Source organism: Aplysia californica, unplaced genomic scaffold, assembly GCF_000002075.1.
Source record: "Aplysia californica isolate F4 #8 unplaced genomic scaffold, AplCal3.0 scaffold00636, whole genome shotgun sequence".
Taxonomy (NCBI): Eukaryota; Metazoa; Mollusca; class Gastropoda; order Aplysiida; family Aplysiidae; genus Aplysia; species Aplysia californica.
In genome coordinates, this window is record NW_004797906.1 from 348,031 (window position 1) to 355,609 (window position 7,579).

Sequence of the window (7,579 nt, forward strand, 5' to 3'; positions counted from 1 at the left end):
CACCCGGGCAAAATTCAAAATTTCCTACCAACTGAAAATATTAGGTGTGTCCCGCGCGCTCATATGACCTTATGCAGTTGCGAGCGCCGTAAAACACTTTGCAAAAACAAATGAAACAAGACGAGAGGACGTGTTTGATAAGAACGAAGGAGCAGGCCGCGCAAGAGAACCCGCCAACCGTGAACCTACAGCAGCATCTCAATCTTTTTTTCTTTTCGGTTCTGATATAAATCAGTTTGAGAGAACTGAATTCCAGTCTTTTTAAAAATGGAACGAAAATGGGAGTTGGTACAAAGGGCAAGGAAACGGACGTTCCTTGGGAACGGGTATCAACTGTGCAACAATTTTTGGTCTGAAAGGAAGAATTTTACCACAGGCTTAGCAGCGGCTGTGACCAACGTTGCATCCACAAAGTGGGATACTGTAGTTATAAGTCAGTACAAGATAGAGCACTCAGCTCCCGATACTCGATGTCCAGTACGCCCTGCAATTTAAGCCATCGACGATGCGCTGTCGGGGGGATCATTTTTTTAAAAACAGGCAAAATATTTTATCTTTCTTTGTCAAGATTTTTCCAATATGTTTTCTTCATAATCTGAATACTATGATATATATTTCTAAAATAGCGTTATTTTGACATATTATGCAAAGTAACTTTACTATGCTATATTATTGTGCAAAGTAGCGTCACTATGATATATCACGTAAAGTAGCGTTACTATGATAAGGGTATATACAAAGTAACATTATTATGATATATTATGCAGAGTGGCCTTACAGTGATATATGTACAAGTGTGTGTATGTTTGCATGTGTGAGTATACAAGTGTGTACAAGTGTGTGTGTGTGTGTGTGTGTGTGTGTGTGTGTGTGTGTGTGCAAAGTAGCATTATACTATGATAATATGCAAAATAGCATTACTTTGACATAAATTTCAAAGTAGCGTTTCTGATCTGTGTTTGATGGTTTGAAAAGTGTCACAACATAGCTTAATGGCCTGCTGCTGGTCGGGCATAATATGGTCGCTTTTAAGCACAAGGGGGCTATCCCGAAAAACGCTGTTTTGAGAATATCAAAGGTAAAGTTTTTGCCCCTTGTTCAATGTCTTTTAAAGACAATTTAAGTAGAGTTTTCTATATAACCAAACACATATACACATCAATGAAACCAAACTTCTCCTATAGGTAGAACAAAGCCCACTTTTGGTGTAGGTCAAGATTTCTGGGTTAGCCCGCTTGTCCTTAAAAGCGACCATAATACGTGTCCACTATGTCCTCAAAGAGTTAAAGAGTCAGTGCGGACTGGAGTGTCGGAGGGCACACTACTAGTCATTGGGCCACTTGACACTTGAGAGACTGACAATTGACAAGACAAACCAAGACTGAGGGGTCCTCCTGGTGACTCAAACTAACAAAACGTTGGGAATGGGAGAAGGAAGTACACAACTAATAAATAATAATATAAAGATTGTCATAGTGATCCAATTAGATAGCCTACTGTATACGGGGACGGGTTGGGGTTTGTTTTGTTTTGTTGGGCTGTTTTTCTTTGGTCGTTGTTTGTTGTTGTTTTTGTTTCTTTTGTAGGCTTTGTTTATCAGACAGGATTTGAATTAGGGATTTTCGCAAATTTTAAAGAAATTCGCGAATTCAAGTCGTTTGAAAAAACAATATGTTTAAATGAAAAAGGGCGCTGCTGCCTTAAACACACAAATGACATGACATTCGGCGACTTAAGTCATAAATTCAAAGCGTTCTTAAAATAAAAGAAACGGGCAAATGCACACATCAGTTGGTTTTTTTGTGTGTTTTTGTTTTAATCAGTGTACAGTACAGCAATAAATAGCCCGCCACGTCGCTTGAAATCTTGCTTACATTCTCGTTCCTGACCGACATACAAGCCTAAACTGTTGGGTTTCGTGTGACGATGTCTAAGCGGTCTTGGATCGAAATGAGCCTAGGACTCGACCTAAGTATTTGGTAGATTTGTGTAAACTGGGAACTGATATTCCGCTACAAATTAACCAACCGCATCCCCTCCCCTCCCCCCTGTCAACCCCCGAGTCGCCAGTCATACCCACACTCTTTTAAGCTCAGTGCACCAAAACTTCCAAATTTAGGCAGTCATTCCCCCATCGAAAATACTTTCATTGGGGAAAATTGAGGCACACAATTTTTCCTAGGAAAAAGGAATGGCGTAGGATACAGATACAACGTAACATGTTGAAATTTAAAAAACGTATAAGAAACCCACCAGTTGTTAGTAACCTGCGAACACTCCTGCCAGTATGAATCACGGGGTAATAAATAGCCAGAGGTCTGCAGGAGAAAAGTAAATACTCGGAATCTCGGTGACACACCATAAGAAAGAAACAAAACCACACAGAAGAACGTTGTTAAACCGTCAAAGCGTTGGATTGGGCAAGCAGAAAGTGAACGACGGAGCTGATTCCTACATACATCTCAGGGTGGACTTTGCTTTAAACAAACTCAGGCGAAATGACTCATCAGAGTAAAGGGACTCTCTTTTCCTTTCTTTTTTTGTGCTTTTATAGAGGAAATAAGGGAAAACACTGCGATGATTTGTTAAAGTTAACCATTCGTTATTGTTTCAGAAAGAGTTTTACAGCATTTGCTACACAATTAGATCATAAACAAGTGCTGAAGATTAGAGGTGCTACAGGAGAGTAGTAACAAACCCAAAAATGAAGGAGGGGAATAAAGACAATAGATATAGATGGAAAAGAAGGGGAAAACCATACCTGAGCACACGCCACCCACCCACAAGTTAACATTGACAGACAGAATATATGAACCTATACACAGTTGTAATTGTCCCAAACAATCATCCTTTCTCAAGGAAAAACCGGGTCCTCTAAGACAGGTTGACATCTTAGACAGTTTAATTATAGCAGTTCAAACAATGCAAGGGGCGATGAGAAAAGTGGTCATTTGTACAGGTGGTTGTCTTGTAGATGGGCACTATAGCACGTTCAACTGCATTTGTAAGAGAGCAGAGAGAACAAAAAGGAAAGAGATATAGGCAGAGATTTGACACACATTCTTTCCTAAGTAGCTTAAGACTGTCCATATTAAAAGCCCAAAAAAAAACCATAAGAAAGAAAAATAAAATAACAGTTTTAAAAAACCCAGCAATCTAAAGGAGGAGAAAGTCAGCAAAAAGTAAAACTTGTACTACAAGACCTTTCTTCTGTAAGCTTAGGGAAATTATGAAATTGACAGAAAACTCTTACAGTCGAAGTTTTAATTTCAATTGAATATCTGGAAAATTGAATTTTTACTGAAAAATAACTTATCAAATTTTGACTACAAAATTATTAAAAAGATATAATTAGCCTTATTATTAATCACTTCTCACTGCTACATGAGAATAATATTGTCAGCGGAACTCTTCCCATTCCTTTTTCATCTATAATGTTAAAAATAGAAGTGGGAGAAAAGACTAATGAATTTCAGCATTAAAAATAAAAGTAATTTTTAAAAATCTAGTTTTAAAGTGTAAAAAATTTCAGATGTGACTAAAGAGAAACACATTTTTTTTTTAAATAGTAGAGGGTTTTACGGCGCTCGCAACAGCATTTATAAGGTCATATGAGCGCCAAGGGGTGGGTGTCAACAGAGAAGTCTTTACAGAGAATCAGAATTAGGTTGCTCACCTCTCTAGCTTCAACAGCACAAAGTCTGCTTCGACTATCAAGGCACCCCAAAATAGCAGGTCACAAGAGAGTGACAAAAATACAAAAGCAGTAGAGGAAAATGACAATAGTAAGGATCAGGAAAGAAGAAGCAGCAGTTCCCTGTTGTAGATCAGGCACAGTTATGAACGTGACATGAGTCAGCCCATTTACAATTCTACTATGCTTGAACAAGAAATGTCCCCCCCTTTGGGAATGGCCTAAAGACACTACACTCAGTGGCACTGCCCCGGGGGGTAGAGAAACACATTAAGAAAAGAAGGAGAGATTAGAAACGAAAGGAGTTAGATAGGAATGCAGGAGACAACCATGTAATAAAGTGCTCACCAATGACCCACGGATAACAAATTATCAAACGAGATTAAAAGTATACTGAGAGTAACAATATAATATAGAAAGGTTTCTCTGTCATACGGTTAAAATATCATGACACGGTAGAAACAAGTGCTCATCATTTTTTTATTTTTTTTTTTAATATGGAGTTATTAACCGGTTTAAATCTTAAATCCTGTTCATTTGTCTTGATTTTGATGGAAAAAATATCCGACTATCTTGAAAAGAAGTCAAATTTGTGACAGAAGGAGGTGTGGGGTCATCTGGTACAAGAGTCAAAATCAACTGGAAAATTTCAAATAAATGTGTGTATAACAAATTCATGCTAATAAAGGCATATTAATGTGTACATTTTAAATTTTTACATCACTTTTAAGTAGCATGTAGAACAGATGGAAAGGCAATTCAAGAAAAAAATTGAATTTTTTGCAGATACTATCAGGGTTCTTCATCCGGTTAAAAGAAATAGGAGAGCTCAGATTTTATTGATAGTTATTAAATCAATTTTATGTGTCATGACGCGGTGGAATCCGACGCTCGCTAATTTGGGGGCATATATAGAGATATTTGTATCATCTTAAAGGTTGTATTTTGCCTTGCTTTCGTCTAAAAAAATATCAATTTATCTTGAATAGAAGTGGAGATATATTTGCAACTGAAGGAGATGGGGTCGCTGGCTTCAGAAGTAAAATTAGCGAGCAAATAGCCGCCAAAGTTTGGTGACTTCCATAGCTCAGGTCTCCTTGGAAACTGCAAATTTACATTTTACGTACATTTAATCAACATTTTCTCATGAAATCCACAAAATAAAAGTGTTTCTGAATGTACATACAAGGTGTTGAGCAGAAAATAAAAATCCTTTAAAAAATTCCAAACTGGAGGAAAAATGCCTGTTTCTCTGATTTTTTTTGATTTTTTTTTGACAAGCGCCTAATTTCACCAAGCTGCCTCACATAGAGACATGCTGACATGCTTTTTCTCTCTCCTTCTCTCTCTCTCTCCCCCTCTACTCCCTTTACACAAACTTTCACAAATATTTTTAATAAAACAAAAGCCCTCCTATTTAAAAGCTAGTGCGTAAATTGCGCGTCCGGGGGAACTACACATACATTTTTGTTTTTTTAAATTGTAAGCCTATAAGCCTTAATAAAAATAAAAAACTGACCTTATAATTCGTCGTCAGGAAAAAACGGAATAGATAGCAGCCGTGAGACGGGAGTGATTCTATGAAAATACCCCTCAATCTTCTCTCGACTTTTGTCAACTCCCATAGAGACTAGACTCTAGATCTAGAGTCTAAATCTAGATCTCTAAATTCTAGATCTGGTTCTAAAAATAAACATGATTCATTATTACAGTAACATTGATTATCTGAGGCAGGAATTCCTATAACAAGTATGACTATGAAATACATTGAGGTTTATTGTAAGGGTTAGGGCTGAGGCTGTCGTTAGAAAGGGTTAGAGTATGGGCTTGGGCTTGGGCTAGGGATAGGATTAGCTGTTATAAGGCAGTATATAGAATCTAGATCTAGTCTAGGGATAGATTTTTTTCTAGGTCTCTTCTTTATAATTTATAGTCTAGCTAGAGTGTTTGTTGGGGCGGTCACTCGTTACGGCAGTCCTTCATACATTATATGCAGGCCTAGTAAGTAGTAAACTAGAACTTTTTAACTCTACTTTCCATTACCTAGACTAGATCTAGATCTAGGTAGAAATTAATAACAAAAACAAAAGCAATAATGAAATGAATCCAGACAGAGAATGAACACTGCTTCTTCTTTCAATTTCAATTCAGGTTGGTCCTTCATTCAGGTGACAACGTAAACAAACAATAAACATAACGAGATAACCTAATCCTATTCTAAACCAACAATGCAACTATGAGCAGGATTCTTGTATTTAATGTCTCACCTTTAAAGTCATAACCTTTGGCTGTCGAAAAAGCACAAAATAGTTTTATTGTAGGCTAAATACGATCATAGTCATAATGCTCAACACACCGTTGTCTGTTGTGAAGAAAGAGTCAATAATTTATTCAACCGGCAAGCGCGTATTGCAGTTCTAGCAGTGGAGTTATTCAACTCTAAGTTGACAATTCAGTTAGTAATTGAGAAGTTTAGATCTAAAACTAAAAGCAAAAAAACGCCTAGAGTTTAGATCAGAATCTATTTAACAGAGAACAGAACTGATATTTAAAAAATGTCCCAAGTTTTATTATTTATAATAGAAACATGGAAATCGTGTGTGTCGAGCATGAAAAACAAAATAAATAATTAATTAATAATTATATTAAATTCACGGGAGGTAACTAGAATAATTTATTTGAAGAGCAAAATTGTACAGGTCACCTCTCTTTAAAGAGGATAAATTTTAAAGTAAAGCCTGGATAATAAGTTTTAATTAATTAAATATTATTATGATGATTATAACTGGCGATCAAAGAAAGTTACCACAATTTGATTGCGTACAAAGAAGCTATGAATAGAACTAAAGGTCTTAGCTGTTATGTCACGAGTGTCAAACTTGACGGGCGCACCGCCATTCCGGAGAGGAATAAAAGGTCAGTCGGAGAACAGACATATTCGAAATCTTTTGACGTTGATTTCATTTTCATGTGATTTGCCTATCGCTAAAATGTACTCATAGAGATTTCTGTGATTGTTCACCTTTAAATGAGCCAGATAATCTCCAAATAATGCAAATAAGGCCTTTCACACGGTGAGACCCTATGGGTGAGTAAAATTCAGAAGAAAAAAAATTAATGAAATAGGTTTGATGATCACTTGCTAAAATAAAAAACATAAATGTAAGTCTAGATTTAGAACCGCTGACCACAACAAGGCGCTAGTATCGGGCTTCTGGTATCAAGAATGTGACGGAGAAGCTTCTAGAAGCTTCAGCTGCAACTCTAGCACACATTCAAGGCCAACCGAACGGAAAATAACCACTGTCGGTGTTGTTGAGATGAGAGAATAATAGATCTATAATGTAGCCAACATGTCATAACTACCCACCAATAAGAAAGGCGTAATATTCTGTCTCATTTGTGGAACAGATGCCAAACAGCATATGCAACAGCAGCAGCAGAGGTTCCTGGGAGATGGGGTGGTGTGTAGCCAAACACCATAGCCAATCAACGCCAATTATTTTAGAAAATATTGTGAACATTTAAGATAACCCGTCTAGTTATCTGAGTTTTGTATTTTAAAATGTTGTCAGTGTATACTTAAAATAAAACTGAACTAAGCTTCAAACTATAATATGACAACCTACGCACTGCGAGGGACACGCAGCGTGACAGCGCTGTTTATAATCCTCTCAAAAATGGCGACAACGCGAGCAGAGTGAGCCCGCACAGTCATGATGAGTTTACATGGGTGACGTCACAGCTGCGACCTCTAGTACTATTATAACATTTTATTTTTTTAATTTCTTTTTACTGGTAAGTGTTTTACGACCCTTGCAACTGCATACGGTCATATGAGCGCGCGGGACACATTACCCTTTTTCAGTTGGTTGGCAGGAAATT

The 7,579-nt window shown here is 37.1% G+C and overlaps 1 protein-coding gene across 1 annotated transcript in view; it reads right to left on the minus strand.

The window, feature by feature from the left end:
- The window catches only part of LOC101855675 (growth hormone-regulated TBC protein 1), a 50,352-nt gene extending 44,280 nt beyond the window's left edge, over window positions 1-6,072 (minus strand). Inside the window, exon 1 of the mRNA XM_005107837.3 lies at window positions 5,962-6,072. The gene's annotated coding sequence lies outside the window, so the exon portion shown is untranslated. The remainder of the gene's footprint in view (window positions 1-5,961) is intronic.
- Between the last annotated feature and the right edge of the window lie 1,507 nt (window positions 6,073-7,579).